General features: G+C 33.3%; 1 protein-coding gene across 1 annotated transcript in view; it reads right to left on the reverse strand.

Annotated features, from left to right (window-relative positions):
• Positions 1 to 23571, reverse strand: part of LOC135841613 (neuroligin-4, Y-linked-like) — a 233732-nt gene that overhangs the window by 189144 nt on the left and 21017 nt on the right. The gene's annotated exons all lie outside the window — the stretch shown is intronic.

The following is a 23571-nucleotide window of genomic DNA, read 5'->3' on the forward strand; positions in this document are numbered from 1 at the left end:
CACAGAGGTTGTGCAACGTGCATTGTGCAACAGGTTGCATAGACACATTCGTACCTACAAATTTTACTTGTCTCAATGCATTGAAAGCAAAAGACAGGTCGACAGGTCATTTCTTTTTTTGCAACATAGAGTTAGAAGGCACATCCAAAAATCAAAATTATGTATGCAGCAAATCAGCAATCATGAGAAGATTGGAAAGAACTGACTCGCTTTTCTCCCCTCTCTGCTGTCCTCCTCTATTTTGACATTTCCTTAGTTTTTCTCACCTAATTGGCTATGTTTGAAAAAAGTATTGTTTTCAGATTCATTTTTCAACGGTTTCCAACTCAAAGTAAGTGTTGAAAATTCTCATTGAAATACAAAGTTGATGATGACAAAGACCTGCAAATACGTAACTAAGAACTTGTTCTGGAATCAAAGCGCAAATACATTATAATGATTGGATCGGAATTTGGAAAATAAGTGAAGTATAAAGAGGAGAGTGAGGAAAGGATGCCCCCTCTCACCAAGACTTTTCAACATAAATACACAGACGAGATCATGAAAACAGCGAGGATTGAAAATATGGGGCTGAAAAATTGACGCAAAAAATAAATGAGATAAGTTACTCAGAAGACGAAGTAATAATTATCAAGACAGAACGTGTAGATGCATAAAATAATAGATTGAATAAACAACGTTGGACTGAAATAGGAATGAAAATAAATGTAGGCAAAACAAATGGTTTGAAGTTCACAAAGAATGATGATAAAACTGTGACAATCAAGATCAGATCACCAGAAATAGAAACTGTGAATGAATTACTGTATTGAGGAGCTCTAATAAACAACAATGGAAGAAATCTTAAAGAAATAAAATCACAAATATGCATGGCTAGAACTGCATTCAACAACCTACATAGAGTGTTCAGATATTGTATGATGGGCCAAAAGAAATTTTTTTCGAAATTTTTGTCAACTGAATTGAGACCTTTTGGCAATTTTTTGGTGAAAAACAAGAATTTATTGCAGTTTTTGGCAAACAATTTTCAGCAAATTTTGGCATGAAATAAAACTTTTTGGAAATTTTTACAAAAGGCTAAACGGTATAGTCAAAGTATTTATATTGAGACATCATCCCAGATACTTGTAGAAAAATAAATACTCGTTGCTTCAAAACTGAAAAAGTGGTTTCAACAATCCATAATTATTTGTTTAATTTGCTTTAAAATGTAGTATTTATTTCTCCGAATATGTTTTTGCCCGACTACTAAAATACGAATCAATTTTTCCGAATGACTTTTGTGCTGTTTTATGATCCCGAATTTTTAATTTAGCTGATGGAAAATTGATGAAATTCTTTTTACTCAGCTATACATCGAAAGAGCACATCCTAAAACTCTCCTAATCAACATTTCAGGTGCAAAAGTTCATTTTTGAGTTTTTAGCAAATTAAATTTGTAATTTTAAAAATGTGAAAAAACTGTTTCAAAGAAAATTTCAACTGGCGGTTTTGGGCCATTTTAGAGCCTCCAATGATTTTTTTTTAGTCCTTCTCCTCGTTCCCTTCTCACGAGAGTATCATCACATTCAAATGGTGTGATTGGAGGATTCTTTTTATTTATGTACTTAGGGCGCGGGACGTATTCATAGACGTTACTTAGGGATCACTTGGCTAAGCGATGAATTTTAAAGCATTTTTTCCAGGGGTGATTGAATTTTTGAAAAAAAAATTATCAATAAATTGAGAGATTGGATTCTGAAATATCGATTTATCATTTTTAAAATATGAACTTTTTATTCGTTTACGAGAAAAATTGAATTAAAATTCACCACTTAGACAAGTGATCCCTTAGTAACATTTATGAATATTGAATACGACCCTTAATCAAATGAACTTATATCTAATGAGTTTCTTTTTCTGTGGCGTCCATATCAATTTATCTTGAATATAATGAAAATTTTCAAATATTTTTTGTAATAAAAATTCTTAGCTACATATTTTGTCGAACATTTGTCATTCGAGAAATAATGTTCGGGTACATCTATTCGGGAAAATATTTTTCGGGTGTTCGGCAAGCGAAATTTTAGTATTGGGGTTAATGGATTCGAGGAAATTTAGCTTACATGGAATCCAAAATTGACATAACTACAACCACCACGATCACCAATTTCTGAGAAATGCAGTCAACTTCTCGAATTTTATGGATTCAAGCTCAAATGCACAAGTACATAATCGGAGGCAAATAGAGGCCTCATTGCAAACAGTTTAAACTACGTTTCATCCATCCGCGACACGACTACATAATTTAATCACAGGGTACGAGTATGTATGATTGGATATCTTAACCCCTTCAAATCTCATCATAGACAAACCAACTAACACGAGTGTTATTTACACTGCAGCATTATCAAATAGAAAGTGGCGAACTGCGGTCAGCACACCTGGTAGATATGAGCTAAGGAAAAGCCTATATTACTTTCATACACTCGTGTAATAATAAGACGAGCAATTTGTATGTTTAGTTGGAACCGCAATCATAGGCTAATAAATTTCCCTTACTTTATACACACAGTATTTCAACCATAGAGATGGTGTTTGCATTTAATTAAACCTCATTATAGAGCAGGGATATAGGCAACAAATTTCAGCCTAGTATATGATATGGGAATAATTTATTAGCGTAATTGTAAAACACATTTACAAAACGTGTACCATTTAATGTATTTTTCTAGCTCGAGTAATTTTAATTGAATTAATTGTTACAATGATTGTTGCTCGCGCGTTGCGTTATGTTTACAGGGGTCTCTCTAGCGCATGCTATCGCCTCAACGCAAGGAGTAGGGTTTTCTGCTATATACTGTGCGATAAATTAACGCGAGAGCAACACCATTTTACTGCTTTATGTGTGCAGAAGTACTTTTTTTCTACATACGTAATCGATGATTCGTCGTTTTAAATGTTTTTTTCTCATCTTAAAAACATTATAAATTTTATTCCTAACGAAGGTCGTGCGTCGTTGAACTGAAATTACATGGGGAATAAAATTCGTCCGATTTATGTACCATGCTTAATCGTTTAATTTTGCGGAAGATGTAAAATACTGTTGAAAATTTTTTGAAATAGTCATTTTTTTTATTGAAATTTGCACGCGAAACTTTTCGAATACTTTTTTGAGAACGAGGTTTTCTTTCTGTTGGCTGTAAATTTCCAATTTTTTTTGCCTTTTTTTTTTTGGTAGCTTGATGTTGCTCGAGAACGACATCTGATTGACGCGTATTTCTCATTAGAATACGTTTCTTTCACTACATATGGCAATTTTATCCCGAAGAGAATCCAACCCGTAGCTTAGAAAATGTCTCCATTCTGTCATCATTTCGAGTAATAAATTTTACTTCGATGATAAACGACAATGATTGTGGAAAAATTCCAACAAACATGCAAAACTACATGGAATTTATTTTTCCAACAACTCATTTCGGTACTAAGAATCGCAAAAAGGTACACTAGATTCATTATTTTGTTTGAATATTGGGTTACGAGAGCATTTATTTTCATAGATTTTCAAAAAGAGGTGAAAAAACGAGCAAGAATATCGTATAATGTCAATATTAACATTTCAATGGGTAACCAAAAACATATCTACGCGGTTAAAACATTTAACACCTGGTGTATCGAATACTCAGTTTTATGAGCATAAGTTGCACATGTCGTTGGTTGATATTTCTTTCTTTTTGTTTCGTTATACATACACACGTACACTACTGATTGGGTAAGTTTTTGGTTTCAGGAAAATAAGAGAAGAAAAATAGAAGAAAAAAAAAAGCGAAAAAAAAGATTTAACAGACTCACATGTTTATTATACTTTCGCGAATTCTCCTTTTTGCCTACGTTTTTATTACCTCCTTTTCCAAGTTGTCCTTTTCTCACTCATCTGGCGTTTCACATTATAAAAACACCTCGCCGCAGCGTGAATTTCGCGTACTACTTTTATCGTTCATGAAAATTTCATAGCTTTAGGAAAACCAACGTGATTTGTCTGAGAAAAAAGAGTGAAAATGTAGAATTTATGACGAATGTGACACTGAGCTACGCATTTTATGACTAACATAAATTTCTCCGGTGTTATATATATTTTTGGCTATATAAGACGAAGCAGAAAACGGAATTATCAGGCAATTTGGAAAATATCAGCCGAAAAATTTCGAACAGTACGTCTGGTTGGCATTTTAGAGAAATTATTAGCGGGTTTTGCGTTCTTCATCTTTTCCTCGCTGAACGTAAAAAACCCATCCTGTAGGTAGATAGGAAATTACTCGCTGAAACGTAGGTAGGTACTTAGGTCATAGGTAGGTATAGGTAGCTACTAGGTAAGGGTATAGCTGAAGGAAAAACTGTTCATTACAAACGAGCGACGCGACTGTGTGATTCAAAATTTCATTTTTAAACTAAAAATACGCGTAGCCTATCTACAACAATTCTATAGCTCCGGCGCGATCACACAGACATGAAAATTTTCAGCCTGCATAAATTAAAACGGATACTATATTTGTTTTCGAATTTCGACTTCGTGTTGCCAATTGAAATACGCTTTAAATGAAATATTTCACGGTTACAGAATATTGTTTTCTGGTTATACCGATGGATTTTCCCAAGCTTTGCAATCAATATTTTTACGCTGTGATGATTCGATATAGCCGGTTAAAATTTTGTATCTAGGCATCGCGAAATATTAATTCGAAAACGGCGAAATTTCAATTTATTTATTTAGTCGATAAATATTGTGTAATACAAATCGTTGTTATAATAGTGTTTAGAGTGCAGTTTTGGTGTTTTTTCCTTATATTCGTACAAAAGCATAGGTACTAAAAATTCAACCAAAAATGAGTAAATGAGTAATGATGCAATTTCGTTAATTGGCTAGGTTTGCATTTTGTTGACTAAAACATTCGCTGAATTTTGAATTTTGAAATGACCAGATTTATGAAACGAGAAAAACAAGTTCGTCGTACACAAAATGTAGGCTTATTTCCAAATATCTCCCCTCATCATATAAATTTTGATTTTGAAATGAAAATTCTTCCAAATTGCACACTGATTAATCGATGTTTAGATGAAATGTGCTCAGTGCAGTCGCCATTTTGAAAAATATGAGTTCAGCATGCGACAACTTTTTGGCTGAAATTTCATTTGTTTAAATATGTACATGTTTTTGCAAGTTCTTTCGATCCAGCTTTATTTGGTTCAAAATTGTTTTGTCTGTTGGGATACTTCCCCTGTGATTGAATCCCAGATACTTTTGCTCCAGGATCACTATTTTTCTAGTCATTGCTCAAAAATCTATTTCAAGGGTACTTGACTGATAACTCATCATTTTTTCTGCCAGTTCGGCCCATGTACGAGTAGGTATTGTATGGTACTTCTTCAGCAATCCTATCAATTTTTCTTTCCACCCCTCTCTGTTCCTTCATTCCATCCAGTCCATCCAAAATCTGATTATTGAAATTCTATTGCACCGATTAGTTACGAATCTACATGTACACTGCACAGTAAAAACTTGAAGCTGTAGGATCGAAAAACATTACATCATAAAATACAGTAACTTTGAGATAACTTGCTGTAAAAACAAAAAGGAAAAAAGTGTAGAAACACGCGCCATCGCATCACTTGTTGTTTAATGTACTTACGTTAAGTATTGGTTTCAAGTTGCATGTTGCAACATCGGGCTACCCTAAAATTTATATTCTTTTTAGCATAAAACGCCAGAGAAATCAAAAATACGAGCGTCGATTGTGTTGACAAGTCTATTACAAATTTAATACTACAACCGCATTAAATAGTACAACGAAACCATCTCGGCAAGTTTTCGATGAAAATGCAAAATTATTAACTGACGAAACTTTTCTTCTTTTTTTCCCCCTTTAAAACCGGTAACAAAAAAAAAAATTATGTATAAAAAACCGCGAAAAAAACACTCGGCCTTTCTTTTGTCAACTAAATACATTATTAACGACGTAACCGAGCCATCCTATACACTAGGAGGGCTAAAGGGAAGAAAGAAAAGACAAGGTTTTCTGTAACTTTATTTCATTAGAGCCCAAAACTAACTTCAACTCTCTTTAATATAGACGTAACGACGACGATGGTACGAGGAGGAAAGCGGTTTACAGCAGAAATATAAGGACGAATAAATGAACATCTTTCCCTTAAAAGTTGCTCAACAAAAGAAAATCCTACAAGAACGTATCACAGTGCACGAAAAGAGAGAATGCGTAATTGCAAAGTTTTGAAATTATTCTGGAAACTTTTCGGTATACCGAATAAATTTTAGTCGAGTTATGGCGGAATAATTATTATTATTATAAGTCAAAAGGTCTTGAATCAGAAAATTCTCTCGCAAGTCGCTTCGTAAAAGTCTACGACGACGACGTGTTGATAAAAGTTGGCGCGCGTACATTGAATCGCATCGTACGCTTCGCGCACATTACCTCTCCCCCTCCCCCACCATTCCCCTGTGCCTATGCCCACCTTTCCTTCATCGTCTTCGTATATACCGCAGCACAGAGCTTAAAAAGAATTACGAAAATAATTTTTTTTATTGGTAGCTTTCACGTGTAATATCTAGTGATTTACTGGCCAACTTTCCTATCCGTTCGACTACACTTAAACACAGAAAAACCTAAAGCTAACGTAAATTTTCTAATGATGGTAATGCAACGTAAAATTGAAACTAAACTAAAGCAGTATTTCACTGATTATATATTTTAACCGTACGGGCTGCGCGGTACCGTTACCGTTCCGGTGAATAATAAATATCGACAACGACGGATTTTTCTTCCGAAATATTAGCCACACATATTGGCATCGTTGTATATATACGAACGAACTCGAGTAAGTATAATAAAAGAAACACAACCTCGAGCTCGACTCCAGTCGAAATTCAACTTTCGGAATCACCAGCGCAGCATCCGTACTTGGCGGAACATTATAACTCGCGGTAAACAACGACAGTAATAATTTCCTTCTTCTTCTATGTGTATCCAACTTATATATACGCTGTAGACAAATAAATATACTTACACCGCAAAAAGCCAAGAAGATCTATTTCAACAACGTAAACGCATACTCATTCAAAGTTAAAAGCTCAACTTGATAAGACACCGCTCGCTGTAACTTTATAACTCCTTCAAAACGACTAGTTCAACTTCAAATACCACTAACCATGTCGACAAATCATCTATCATGCATCTTGAAGGCGTTCAATTTTCAAAGTGCTCGTTTCAACATAAATTAATTAAACTTTTTAAAGTTATACTTTTGTTTATATTTTACGCATAAAATGTATAGCCGTTTATTCTGGGAAATTGAACGCCCTATTTTAAAGTTGTACGTCAAATAAGTCGAAATCTTTTAATACGTCGCCTTTATCTGTTGATCACGTGACATACTCGTATAGTCAATTAATCATCCAAATCCTATGCGAATGTATGTACATTGTACATACAAGCACTTGAACATGTGCACTGTGCAGTAGCCTAGGTCAACGTAGAATCTCATATTTTATGTTTTGGAACAAGTTCATTTTCCCAGAAACAGATTTTTCCGTCTTCGAGAGTTCACACGTATTTCCTCTCTCCAAGGATGCCTTCGAGGGTAAAATTTTTCTGGGTAACTTTCAATTCAAAATGAAGGTCTCCTCCAAATTTGGTCAAAATCCTCCGATTTTTTTTGGGGGGGATCCACCCTAATTAAAGATGCATATTTCTTTGAGCTGATTTTGCGCTTGATCAATAATTTTATGAGATTGATCAAAACCTATTTTGAGAGACTAAGACTCACCTCTAACTCGATTTTGGGGACTTGAACTTCAAAAAAAAAAAAAAAAAAATCAGCTTTCCAAGTACCTTTTCTCCATAGGTACTTACTGCAATCACCATTTTTTTTTTTTTTAACGACAACTTTCCAGTTTTATAATTGAAAACTAACCATATAAACAAAAAAAAAATGACTCTATATTTGAAATTCAAACTTGGAAGGTTCCAAATTTTGATGCCCTACAAGTTTGGATGGAATCAGTTGACATTTGTGCGCGGCAATTCGGAGTTCCCTAATCATGATGTAGGTATAATTTATACTTATTGTATACCTACGCGTTTTAAATTTTTATAAACGTTTGCGAACCAACTGATTTTGAAAAAAATGGAGAGCAATCGATTCTGTGGGTCTCTAACAAACACCAATCGCGTTTATTCGTGCTCAACTTGATTTTTACTGGTTTTATACCATTCTAGAGAATCTGGAACTTTTAAAATAGACTCACCCATTTGAAATTAGAGTACAAATATAAAGAAAATTTTAGCTTTTCAACTTCATTAGGTGGCTACAGAACTGCTCAAAATGGTTCGAAACCGTTTTCACTGAATTGAGAAGCTCAAAAATATGGTTAGAATGAGTACTTTTTCAATTTTTCTCAAATTTTGATTACATCTCGTAAAAAATCATGCCCAAACGACCTCAATGAGACGTGGGAAAAATCTCATATTTTTTGGTCAACGTTTGACCATCCCTCCTTTTGCCAGCGAGTACAAAGTTTCAAAATAATTTGAAAATATTTCAAATGTTTTGATTTTTTTAGTTTTTGTGGTCTCTTAATGTTTCAAGTACTTGCGTATCTTCGTTTCAAGTCTATTAGAAGAGTTCAAAGTTCATTTTTGTCAGGTTCAAGAGTTCTCAAAATATTAGTTTCTCTCTTTAAAATATGAGAATTTTGTGATCATCTCCTCAAAATATCAAAAATATAATATTTAACAACAAATGAACAATTTTCGCATTTTTAACTTTGCCGCGGAGGGAAGGGGGTCACAAGTTGGCAAAAAAATTGAAATTTTTCCTTGTACCAATTAATTATTGAGATAGTTTAGCTATGATTTTTGTTACTAGGCGTCATCAAAATCTTTAAAAAGTTGAGAAACGACCAACCCTCGCAAATACGACTACCCAGTTTTCTATGTAAATTTAGTGAAATTTTGATTTTTTCCCAATTTTGGCTCAAATTTGGTTACCTATCGAAAAATTCATTTTAACCTTTGAAATTTTAACTGGCGATGTGTTTTTACATGATCTTTCGATTTAACTTTGTTCCAGTCTTAAAAATTTTCCGAAGGTCGGGAAGATTGTTAATCGAATGAGTCTAGACTAAATTTCCCAACCCCCCCTCCTTCGGTGACATTGAAAATAAAGGAATTTAAATGAGAGATTTTGAAACAGCGTAATAATATGCGATGTGCGACGTTTTTTCAACTACACGTCAAAAATGCTGTACTGTGAATTTTAACCCATTTCTCTACTGTGGAACTGACTAGGATGATGCCACCTCCTCATATCTCGTCCTAAAGTTTGAAGTGTTTCTTACTCGCCAGGCACTACTTGAAGTTCAAAGCAGCCAACTTTCCTCTTTTTGTGAATCACTAATCCCTAAAATCCATCAAAAGACACCATCTCCATTCAGCGTGTCAATTTTGGTGATTTTTTTCCCCGTTCGTTTCAGTCACGAAGTACTTGACGAAAAAGATATGACGATTATATGTCCATCTTTTTGAAATCAATACATGAGTTGTTATTGTAAATCGGCGAGGGTGAGTATCTAATAGGATTTTTTGGAGGAGAAAACAATTGAAATATTCGCAATTTTCAACTTAATAAAATTAGGTAAACTGAGAAAACTAGTATTTTCTTTTTAAAATTCAACGAGAAAAGCACTCGCATATTTTTATGAGTTTTCAATTACGTTGATAAAATGTTCTTTGTACATACCAACATTGAACGTACGAGTACCTCGGTTATGATATTTTTGCACCTGAATATTATAGCACGTAAGCATCCTTTGAAACAGGTAGTAAATCTTGAAAAGTTGGCAGTTTGTTTTGATTTGCCAGCGATTAAAGATTCTCGGTTGCGCGTTGTTGTATGAGAAGGTATAGTTATACAGCACAGTAGGTAGTAGGTACATGTACACAGTAAAACGAAGCTTTCAGATTCTGTAAATCTCAGCTTTACTCCCGACCTGTCGTGCTCACAACGCTTGAATACGAAATGATACGTTGAAGGTTACTATTTCGATATTTATTCATACATCGTGATACGGGAAATTTTCCTGACAATGTGTTTATGTAGGGTTTGGTCATGTAGTCTCGTAGTATGTATTTATGTGCATACGTAAAATGCATACCGTAGGTAAAATTAGCGTTCATATCAGTCGAATTAGTCCGGTCAAACAAAAATGTATCACGTTAAATGAAGGACTGTGGACGAGGTGGCGCAAATTCACCAATGTTATGACAAGACCATATCGCTCGTATGGTTGTGTACGTTTTAATGTTTCAATTTTTAAATCTCTTTTGCCACCACGTTCGCATAATAATATCTACTTATATGTACAATTAATCTTCGCTAATCCGTAACCCGATCATGAATTATGTGTGCTTTCATGTTTTATGAATACATATGTTTTTTCATAATACATGCAATGAAACGTCGGTATAACACACCCGATAAATGTTGAGAAACGCTAGAATTACAATCAAGTTCCAACTAGCATTGAAAAAAACATACAAATAGAGTTGAATGTATTTTTTTCCAACTTGTTTACGTTTTAACGCGCTACGATTGGAGGAAAAAAACACCCAAGGGAAGGAAAAAAGCAACCGGTATTTTTTCTTCCCTGGGTGCTTTTCTCCTTCCCTAGAGAAGGAGAAAAGCAACCAGATATTTTGCTAATTATTTACGTAAATCGGTTTGTTTCATTGCATTAATTATGAAAAATATCTAACAATGCAAGAATCGAACTGGAATTTTACGTATTTCGTGCATTTGCTTCACTCGCTCCGCTCGTTCAGCAATCACATGCACTCAATACGTAATAATTCCAGTTCGACTCTTGTATAGTAATATACTATTACGTTCTCGGTATTGTTGGATTTTGATGTGCAAGTGAAACATGATCGAGTAAAATTTTATAAACGAGTATTGCGGATTATATGATAAAATCTTTGCTCAGCACGTAGATACGTACGTAGTACGTACATTATACATACATACGCCGACAACATACTTTTTTGAGTTGTCTCCAGCATGTAAATTATTCGATAGGCACACTTGTACAATGTACGTGTACATTTATGCAGGGTGTTTCATAATAAGTGTGAGCATCTTCTCCAATTCAACAAGCAGCATGACTGTCTCGGAATCAAATATGTTTATTTTCCGATACTTCTTGAATTAAATACTCATATAGGAGCAGTACTCGTAGAGACTTTAGATGATTATAGCATTCCAAAAATTAGTTTCATTTGAAAGAAATATCGATAAAAATAAAAATAAAAAATGGAAATATGCGACTGGGGAAAGCGAGTAGTTTTGATTGAAAAACAAGAACTTTTTCAATTTTTCTTTTCAATAAGTTTTTCGATTTTTTCCCAGTTCGGCAGAAGACAGTAAAATCTTCACTGTGTGTCTTCACATTTGTTGAAATTTTGGTTTTGAACTGGTAGTGTGAATTCGCAAGAAAGCTAGGCTGTGCACCTATTTTGTTTTTATAGAACCTCTTTTAAAAAAATTCCAATTTCTTGGAATGAAATGTAGAGTTTAAAGGTACCTATACTCGATAATTAAGATTGTCTCATTTAAAACTTCCCGAAATTCTGGGCGCAAAAAAAAAATAAAGGAATACGTGTAAAACGTCAACAGTTTTCAATGACTTTAGCCAGATATGGGGCGTAAAAGAATTTCATACATTATACGTAGGTATGCGTGTTCGCGTGTCAAATAAACCAAGTATTGAACATTTAAATGAAAGTGCAAAAGAAGGACACTGCTACTGAGCCAATTAATTAATTCCATTTCCTACTCGAAATTTAATTAAAAAGTTTAATTTAATAAATCACCCTGGAACTAATTAAAAGTACAATTTACTTCTGTTACGTTTTTACCATCGTGTTATTTATAAAAAACGGTCTTTTTTTGATTCAACTGAGATAGCATTGTTTTTTTATAATTTTTTTTTCAGCTTAAAATAGAATAGATACATACCTTCGTCACCGTTTTTTGCTGTTTTTGAGGCTGAATTAGTGTTTGTAATGTTATACGAGTACTGGGGGAAACGATGTAAGGGATTGAAGAAATATTTTTTAATCGGAACTATCCGAGTGGAACTAATTTGGTGGTAGAGATGAATCAACCAAGACCAATTTCTTCGAAAATTTCAGCGCGGATTTTATTTACCTACCTACCTTTCTATTCGTTTTGTAAAATTACTTATTCGTATAAATTTTTATTCTACAAAATCCACAAAATACTTTACGTATTAGTAATTCTTTTCGTGTTTTTTTTTTTTTTTTACTTAGGGTCAGTCGTAAACTATTTTTTTGTGACTAGAAGGCATAATAGGTACAGAAGATGGAATTTTTATGAATTGGTGGAAAGCATGGAAAGTTTAACAGAAGGTTAATCAGCGCGTGTGCGTGATCATAAACGCGGTAAAATTTGAGTAAAGTTTAAATGTGAAATTTTAATTATAGTATTTAATTCGTTAAAAGGTATAACGATATGTAACACATTTTATAAATCGTTTGAAGTATTTATATAGGGTGTCCCTATACGCCTACTACACTTCGGATATGGGTTTATTCAGGTATAAAAAATTAACAAAAATTATATCAATAAGGAGTTTAGTTTATCTTGAAAACTTAAAGTAGCAATTATTTCGAAAATTTGAAAGAAAAACAATTTTTTGTTTGAATTGTTGTTTTAACTGGAACGCGTGCAATTATTTTTTATATTGCTTGTCGGAAAAAAATTGTAATACAACGCAGAAAAATATGATACGCGCTGAGTGCTCAGCTTCTGTTTTAAAATATCCATTTAAAAAATCCATGCAACGATAATCCTATAATTGAAATTTCCAATGGTACATAATTCCAACTGCACTTAGCACTTTTGCGATAAAAATCATGGTAAAAAGGTAAGTGGGTAATTCTCAGAAAAAGGTAAAATTCGTGTACATGGCAAATTTCTCAACGGTTTTAGCATGAATTTTTTTTTTTTTTTTGGTCCATTCAAGAATGACCCCGCACACATTTCACACATGGTATTGAGGTTTTTAGACCCTCCTTTCATTGGTGTACATTTGATTTTATACCCCAAATGTCCTTCGACTTGGCTGTCACACATCATGTTTTTGAAAATGAATGTTATAAAGTGTCATGAACTTCATTTTTTTTTGGAAAAATTGACACATTCTCATTATCATAGAACATGAAGGTCTCTTATTGTGCAAATTGCAATTGCAATAAGTCTATAGGAAGCTCACAATTCACATTTGAAAACTGTCACACACTTTTTGCGCAAATTTTCGAGCAATTTTCAATTATTTTTGGTAGCTTCCCAATCCAACATTTTTTTCTGGTGAGTGGCTGCACTGGTTCACTGTTTTCATAGAAATGTTACCCCGTACCGTTCTTTTTAAAAACTACATTACAGCTCGTTCTGATCGTACTTATCTGTGAAGTTTTGATATTTCGCAAAATCTGTGTCCTTTGGCTTGGTGTTTTCATTTACGCCAATGAACCCGCCAAAACCAATAATTGAGCAGGGGAAGTTATTCTACATGATAAGTACACATTTATTACGTGTTAAAAGTCGAATAATGTCCAGTAGGTAAGGCTAGAAACGAAAAAACGTTCAGATTGTCCTTCGGCTTGTCCAGCGCCCATTTGTCCTTCGACTTGGCCAAATTTCAGACAGCTGTACTTTTATCGCGCTAGTCGGCATATTACACGATAATACAAGCAAAATTTTACATTTTCTCCCTCCCCACACTTCACCTCTACCCCTACCAAAAAAATAAGTCCAGATTCGAACTCTGCGGCCTGAAAAACATAAATCGACATATTACACGATAATATAAGCAAAATTTGACATTTTCCCCCTCCCCACGCCTCACCCTCCACCTCTACAAAAAAAATAACTCCAGATTCGAATTCTACGACCTTGAAAACATGTCAATCGACATATTACACATCGATGAGGGTCGAATTCTAATTATCGCCGTTTAGGGGGGGGGGGGGATTGAATTGAGGCCAACACTAGAAAAGGGATCTGGGACACATATACAAATGATTCCCACTTGAAATTTTCCAAAAAAATGATTTTCGTTTTTCAAAATTATGCATATCAAAATCGACCCTTTTTCTGAGAATTACCCATGTATACGATTTTATTTATACGAGTAGGTACGTCAACCGACATGATGCCATCACCTCAGGCTACTTGAAATTTTTCTCTGTGAAAATATTGTGAAAAAACAGTATTTCTTGACGTTCCATTTCAATTTATGATACTTACTTCTTCGCACAAATTTTTCAATTTTGGATGACATTTTCCAGAAAAACTCAGTAATGAAAATTACGATAAACAAGCTATCAGCTATTCGCTGAGTGCAAGATAGTTTTTGCATTTGAAGAGTGATATTCCAAAACTCGCTTTGTCCATTTTCGTCAAAGTTGGGTTTTCAGTGGTACCTGGTAGATGAAGTATTAACTCACATTCCTACATCATCTACCTACCAAAATGAGGTGTTAAACTCACCTAAATAGCCAATTCACTAAAAATTTTAAAAAAAATAATGTTCCAAAACGAGCTTTGTCTATTTTTATTGAAATTTTTTTCAGCAGAATTTAGTGGATGAAATGTATACCTACACTCCTACATCATAAATCCACCCAAATAAAGTGCTAATCTCGCCTAAAAAGCCAATTTCCCAGTTTAAAGGGAAACTGTTTTTCCTCTCTCCTGAAAAGTTGTGAAAATGGACAAAGCGAGTTTTGGAATATCACTCTTCATTTGCTTTCAACATATTGGTTTATGGTTGCATTACGGTTGCTAAGTATGCTTTTACAAATATCAACTTGAAGCAGGAAGCTGATTTTTCATCTCTTGACCTTTTTTTAAAAATAATTTATAAAGTAGAATGTACCTTATGTACCTACACCTACTACTTTTATTAAAATGAAGTCAAATAAATTTATCGTAAATTATAACATTCAACTAAGTAAATAAAATCAATTATACACGAACAAAAGAATATTGAAAATAAAATTCCAAATCAGTCCCAAATTTGGTTTTGATAGAGAGTAACTTGCTGATCGCCTTTATGTCGAAATACCGTTTGTTGATTGGCTATGAACTGAAAATTCATAAATTTTATTGTCATTTAAAAATTGCGCAGAAATTTCTGATGGATACAGTGCTAAAATTTCTAATCATCACTGACGCAAACAACTGCTGGTTACTTCTTCGAATTTGGCGCCAAAATATTGCTAAGCATTAAATAAAATCCTAATCTCTAATTGGCTTTATTGAAATGCTATTCGCTGATTGACTATAAATTGAAACTACTAGCATGAAAAAGTGAACACAATATAGATAAATATAAAATGTAGTTGGATGTAAATTTTCATTTGAAAAGTTCAAACAATTTGTGATCACATCTTTTCGAAGTCATTTTACGATAATTTTTCACCACGTTTCACCACATAAGTATTTCAAAAAAAATTCAATCCTCCACTCAATACCCAAGCGCCGATTTCATTTGTTTTCTAGCACACCTGAACATTAGGGTGCATTGCCCTCAAAAAAATTTGACGGATTTTTATCAAATTTCACCAAAACCTTCATTTTGAGTTGAAAGTTACTCACAAATAATTTCAACTCCGAAGGTGCTCCTGGAGGGGAGATATGAGACCTCAGAGAAGTATTTTTTCTGATTGCACGGCGATCTATGCAATTACTGTCAAAATTCAAGACCACTGTTAGGGTTCTACTGAGCGATTGGAAATTTGCAAATCGCTTATTTTTGGATAAATTTGAGTCTTGAAAATGTTTTCTTCGCAAATATTTCGCATCAAGTAGGTAATTACGCCAAAATATTGAAAGATATCTAATCATTTCTGGAACTGAGGGGATATTTTGGAATGCATAGTGCAAATTTTTTTGATCATTATTGCCTATTTGAAAACGTTGAAAAAATAGCCAAAAACTTATGAAATTTTTTCAATGTTTTGAAATCAGCAATGATGATCGGAAAAATTGGCATCACTACATTCTAAAATGTTTTCTGAGTTTCATAAATGATATCTTTCAATATTTTGGCATAATTAATGCAAAAGATTTGCAAAGAAAAAATTTCAAAACACAAATTTATCCAAAAATAAGCAATTTGCAAATTTCCAATCGCTCAGTAGAACCCTAAAAGTGGTCTTCAATTTTGACGGCAATAGCATAGCGATCGACGCAGAATCTCAAATATTTTATTTGGGACTGGGCCATTTTTTCCAAAACAAGTTGGATAGCGCCAGGAGCGAAAAACTCACAATTTTTTTGAAAATGCCCTTTCTTTGAGGGCCCATATGTCCCGTCCAGGGGCACCTCCAGACTAAGAATTTGTTGTGGGTAACTTTCCACTCAAGATAAAGGTTTCTGCTGAATTTGGTCAATATTTATCAACTTTTTTTCGCGATCCACCCTACTCTAATAATACATACTAAATATCTAATGGGACACCTTGTATAAGAGTAGAAAAACCAAAGCGAAAGAAGAAGCTACTTTATAAAAGAACGAAGTTCGTTTTTATACTTATCGATGTTCGTGAATTACCACGTCAATTTACTGACACTTTAATTTTTGGCTTTCTTTTCCTTTAAATGCTTCAAACAGCTATTTATGTCAGAATGTCTGTATACGTTACTAGGAGATTTCATGCTTTTCAGGCGATGAAGTTAGGTTGGTTTTTGACAATCTGCTATAGTATATCTCTATTGTTGGGAAGTGATTAAGAAATAAGGATAGAACGCGGTCATATTTGTTTTAGAGCTTTCACAACTATACCTTTTATAATATAATGGGCTTTATCGGGTAACCGTTATTCGGCGTTGAATTTTGACGGAAAAATTTGTTATTATTCGAGCTGTAGTACTCGTATTATGTATTATAGGCGAAAATTAATTTCACTCTACATAATTATAGCGAGAAATGCACGAGATATGGTTATTATTGTAGCCCATACATATACGAGTAAAACCGAATAAAAGTTAAGAGGATCTAGCTCGGACTAGAAAATGGCTGTTAGAAAAGAAGTCACAACGTAGAATTTTGATAGAGAAGGGTAAGGCTATAGCAGCACACCAGCCTGTGTGTATCTAATATCTATACTCTTATTTCTTGCAGCGTCGAGATGACGAGGGATTATGAATAACGAATTTACATCATTTTTAAGACAGTTTATTCTTTATTAACGCTATCTATCGAACGGCTGGTATTATTTTTAACAGTGCGAATCTTTCGCCGGAACAATACGTAGCCATTTTCGATGAGTGGCGGTCCCAAAACAGATTTGCATAATAAAGAGTACTGCTCTTGTTGTAGTAGTTTCGAATACTCCCAACATTCATAGTAATTTAGGGGATAATCTTTCTGCAAATTTATGCGATAATGGATTTCGCATTAGCATAAATCAATGATAAATTTTCACTGGTTACATTCCCCAATTTAACTCATTTAGAATCCATCCGAATATAAAGGAAACTGAAATTTTACTAGTTGTGATTTAATGTTCGCTTTAAAGTGAGCGTATTAATATTATTAGGCTCTGTAATCGTAATACTATTGTTTTTAGATTGTATTGTGCTGATGTGCATCGCATTTCGCCGTTTTATACGGTACCTACTATGTTACATGGAGTATTGTACGTCGTTTTGGTAAATTACCGCGAATTAGTAAAAAATTCAAATTCGTTTTCAAATTCCATCGATTTTAATCGGCCATAGTACCGGTCGTAATCAAATTCATCTTGAGAAAGTTTTCGATCAGTGTAATTTGCCAAATTGTGATCCGGGATTTATCCTAATGGTTTTATTGGCGACATTTCGAAACTGCAAACGTTTCAACTTTCATTGTTACAGCTTGATTATTTACATATTTACCTTCTGTATAGGCAAAGCACTTGTTATTACAGCGTCTACTTGGAATACCTACGTCCTACGCGTGTATACGTTTAAAAAAAAAAAAGAATATTTTATCGACTTTTTTTCGGCGACATTTTGAAAGAGCTAATCGACTGAATTTTTCAAATTTATGTCGATTATAATTTAATGATCCGTAAATTTGTTCTCTATTTAGTAAGTAAATACTCGTATCATAGGCAATAAAGAATGTTCTGGTTGAAAAAAACTTCTCAATTACGAAATATTGTACTTAATTCAGATTTCAAAATATAGAGCGTTAGTACATATGTGGCATTTCGCTAGCAAAGGGCCCATTCGGCCAGGCCAAAGAAGGGTATAGATCTGAATTTTCAAAACGCTAGAAAAATGTTTCATCTTCACTATGATCTCACTGAAAGTGTTACCCTTACACCCCTTGGGATCCACCGTAGATGGTGGAGGATTTTTAAAGATTTAAAAAAAATTTAATTTATACCCTTTTTTGGCCTGACCGAATGGGCTCTGTGGTACCAAAAAAATGTCAAAAGATCGAAACTGGGCCTTTTGTTGAATATAACAAAAATCTCTTTGGTCCCCATCATGAAAACTTGAAAAAAAATTGCCGAAAAAACACATTTTTTCAAACGGATAACTATCGAATAGGGGTTTGACTTCCATTACACGATCCTCGAAGTTGGACGAGGCGGGAGGGAAGGAGGGTGATGGTCTACCAAAGTTTCTGGCAAGATGTTTTATCTTTTTCTTCGTCCCTTCATTTTTTAAAGCACTATTTTTTTTAATGAAACTGTGAAATTCAAGGTAAAAAATTGGAATTGATTATTCATTTCCTAAGCGATGAATTTTTGGAGAAATTGTTACATTGGCTCAAGATTATTTTTCCCTTTTCATTCTTTTTGACATGAATCATTTCGAAACAATTTGAAGATGTGGTAAAAAAATAACCTTTAAACCATGCTTTAATTCTCAAATTCAAATCATCCTTGAATGTTTGAAAATTTGTGAAATCGTTGGGTACATTTTTCAACGTGTGATTTTAAATTCTGCACTAAATAATTTTTCTTTTTGTAGCTTAATTCATTTTACAAAAGAAAATTTTGATAAAAATTAGATTATTTTCATATTTATAAAGTTTAATACTCGTAAATTGTTTTCCCTTTTTTTTTTTTTTTTTGAAAGAATAAAATTAGCAGAAATTGTGATTTACTTTCTTTTTTTTTTCACTTAAACTGAAAAAAATGTTGACATTGGGGTGGGAAATGTAAGAATTTCAAAGGAATAAAACACCTAAAAAAGTAATACGTTATAGAAACGGACGTAATATGTAATTAAATGTAAAGTCAACATCAACTGAAGTTATTTTCGTCCACCGAATGCTTTCAACATAGCTAATTAAAAAGTTGAAAAATTAAATGCGTTTCATTTTACGTGATTGGGTTACTTTATGGTGTGAATATTTTTACGCTGTTCTGTTTGCGAAACTAGTACCACTAAGTATACAGGTAGGTGTGTTTTATGCAGTCACTCATTTACCTTGTAACACGTTTCAAAATAATGATCTTTTATTTACATTTTTTATTCAATCGGGCCGCTGAATATTATTTTCATATCATTTGAGAATAAAAAGTTGAGCACACTCATTGTTTCAAAACTCTGCTTTTAGCAGCAGCGTGTTAATTGATATTGAAACAGAAATTATAGCCTATTGTACTTCATGTGATAAAAAAAATTAGATAGACTACCTTTTACATGTAAAATTTTTATGCTCGAATATCTTCGAGAAAATCGTTGTGAATTTTGTTTCATACGAATGCGGTATTTTGAACATTTCTAGGTAAATTTGCTACTTGAAGTTTATTTTTGTTTAAAGTGTTTTTTATGACTACTCGTTCGTAAAAGTAATTACGGTTTTTCACTTTTAAAAAAATGAACCGAAAAATAACGGGAAATTCTTACGTGAACAATATTGCTGGTTATTCTGTAGTAAAATATCAACATTTTCTAAGGATAACGCCCTTATCGAGTAAATTCATCTTGGTTTAATTTGAAAATTTATTAAGAAAAGATTTATAAGATTAAAGTGCTGGCGAGAAAGTTGCTATTTACGCTGTCTTTTGATCATTTAAACTGTCCAGCGCTAATGTAAAGCTTCTCTCTGCGGTTCAGTTTTGATTTATATGTATACTCGTACTACACCAGCTTTCTTAGAACCGTATAGGTACCTATACAGCCTCTTACATGGCATCGAATATCTACAGTAAAATTTAAATGTTTACCCTCATTATTTTTTTCTCGCTTCCTCGTCTTAGTTTTATTTTACCTTACAAAAAGTGTGTTTCTTCGCTAATTTTTTTTCTCTCGATGAATAGTAATGATGAAAAACACGTGTTTCAACTTTCTAAGAGAAGAGCGTAGAGTCAGTTTTGCTTGCGATGCGGCTTATGCTTAAAATTAATGATCTAGAAATTATTGTACCAGTTTAAATAAAGATAAATTATTGGACTGACATTTCTTAGAAGAGGTGAGGAATTTATCCTTTTGCGGTTAAGTTGCTCGGTGTAGAACGAAAGGGTGTTATAACTTAACTAAAATAAGTGGGCCAACAACCCCTTGCCTCGAGTTAACTTTGACAGAAGCAGACTCCCTAGGGATAGTTTCCCTTTAAAGCAACTTCTACGTATTTTTCTTGGTCGGGGTCGATTTGTTCGATGAACAGTCTTACTAAATCAACAAATGCTTAAATCATGTTTGATATTTTACAACGATTATCGTTGGTAGTTTTTTGTCGACTGTGGTTTACTCCTTTTTTTCTCCTCGTAATGTTATCGCATTTATATAGGCTAACATAAGGTTTGATTATTTTTCTTCTTCATTTTTTTTCCATCCTCGGACGAAAGGAAATCGACATATTTTTTTCGTAATAAAAAACTCGGTTGTCGAGTTTTTACGATAAAAATGAAATTTTCATCTTGTTGCAAAACAAGGGATTTTTTTTCAAAACTATATTTTTCAGAGGTACGAGTAAAGTATACTCGTGTAGAAGGAAAAAAATCATAAAAAAATGTCGCTTTAGCTTGTCTTAATTTAAATTAAAAAGTTTCCTTGGGGCGTTTCAAAATTTAATACTTGCATTGTCAAAAAAACTGTTTAATATTTATAATTCCTGGTGTGGTTTAAAAATTGTAATAACGAATCAAAAGGATTTGGAATTACGACGAAACCGTTGTTGTTTGAAAATTTTCCTCAATTTAATTAACATTTCTCTTCGTAGTGTTTTTTGCCACCTTCGGATTGTAAAAATGAATTTTTGCCATCGTTGGCAGAAATTAACGCAGGCGGATTGATTTAATGACAAAGTGTGTTTGTAAAACGTGGCCAGAAGAATTTCTACCGTTTTTGTGGTGATATAATTTTCAAAAAAAAAAAAAAAACCGGCTACATCGACTGGGGAAATTTGTACCTAGCTGCGTGTGAATAATTAGACCAACAATCCAAAGTAGGTAGTCGAGTTTTAATATTCAATGTTTGTTTTGTGTATTGTTTATTTTTCAAGAATTTAAAAATTATTTTCTCGACGAAAATAACAATTGTCAAAATTGCTAAGACAAGAGCTTCGAAACGTGTGAAACGATGTACAGCTATACAAAGGTATACTTCAGGAGAATTTGGTGTTACTGCTATTATGGTTGCATACTCTTTACCTTCCATTCGTACTATGGAATCCCATTAAAAAGTGAATCAAATTAGCTTTTGAATCGTGAAATTATTTTTAATTTTGATGCTTTCGATTACTGCCAGTATTATCATGTACAAGTTGTGATCTTTCGATACACTAATTAGATTTAAATTGCTTGCTGTGCACAAAAAATCAAATAAATATGTGTAGTAGCTCAGAATGCACGGCGTAACTTTTCCTGTTATCAGCTTGTCAAATTATGATGATATAAGTAAAATATACGCAGATATAACTTGAAATTTCGACAGATTTATAATCAAGTTCTTCTTTTCTTTATGAGACTGATGCAAACTTTAACCTCAAGTAGCAGTTAATTTTAGTTCCAAGATCTGTTTGAGTCATCAAACTGTACTGGATGTTCCGTAATACATAGGATGTGAATTATTCACGAATTAATACTGCATACCTATTTAGAATGGTGCGATTGCATTCAAGCAATGTGCAACACTTGGGAGTAGGACGTCATTGCAGCGCTTAAAGAATCGACACTTTGCTCCTGCAACTTCTACAGAGAAGCAAGCCAAGTTACACTTGTGTATTTAGAGTTGCTGTATTATCAAAAGAGTTATTCCGTAATTCGACACCTATCGAGCGAACAATAATAATTATTCATGGTGAAAAGCATGTTTGGAGTTTTGAGGAGTTTTTACAAAATTTCAATATGTACCAACATTTTTTTGAAAAAAGGTGAAAGTCTAACGAAGCAGTTCTGGAATCTCCAGCAGATTTTTGAAAGTTGCAATTTTTACTAAAGTTTACCCAATGAAATCAAAAGGCTGAAATTCACTTCACGTATATTTATTATTTAACCTAATTTGTAATTTCAACGTGCTGAAGAAAATGCAGATGGTTTTAACTTTTAAGCCTTTTTGGAGTTTCGAGCCATATTTCGGAAATTCCAGCTGCCCAAATCAACTCCAACACGTGTAACTGCGATCGATGCTTTTTAGTGACCTACAGGCACAGTTTTTCAAGATCAATTTCTACCGATTCGGAACCGGATAACTCAACGGGTGATGGTTTTGAGCTGTTTTGGAGCTTCCAGAACACTTTACCCCCCCCCCCCTAAAAAAATCACAAAATCTGTTGAAATGGACTTTATGCTAGTAACTCATCACTTAATCGATAACACATCAATTTTCCAAAATCAATTTCTATCCGCTCAAAACTGCACGTTTTTCAAATGTTCAATATTTAAATCTCTAGAGACCATAATACCTAATAATTTTCTGTTCATTATAAACACCGTAGCGCTGGCATAGAATTTCAAACCAAAAATAGGACGGAAAATGAATACGCATTAATGAAAGTTTTGAAAAAAAAATTGTAAAAATGTCATACCAGAACAATTCAAGTTTTCTTAAAATTTTCAACATTTTGTTGATCGGTGACAGCAACTCTGAAAATATAAATTATTTAGGTATTTTAGGTAGTATATTTTCAGAGTTTGTGTCACCGATCAACAAAACGTTGAAAATTTGAATTATCAGAGCGTCCACACGATCCAACAATTCCAATATATTTGATAAATTAGATTTGTCCAATCGAGTTTGTCAATTATAAATTGGAATGTGTGTACCAGGCTTAACATACAAAAACATTTCATCTTTTCCACGACAAAAACAGATAGGTAATATCTAATTAACCAACTAATGACGAAATAAAGTTCAAATTATCTTTTACTTTTAGATGACTAGGTATACGTGACATCTAAAAATTTTATTCGTAGGCTGGAATACGATGGATAAATACCTGCCTATAAAATATATAATATTATGTAGAATTTGTAGAACTCGTTTTTTC

This window comes from Planococcus citri, chromosome 3, assembly GCF_950023065.1.
Source record: "Planococcus citri chromosome 3, ihPlaCitr1.1, whole genome shotgun sequence".
NCBI lineage: Eukaryota > Metazoa > Arthropoda > Insecta > Hemiptera > Pseudococcidae > Planococcus > Planococcus citri.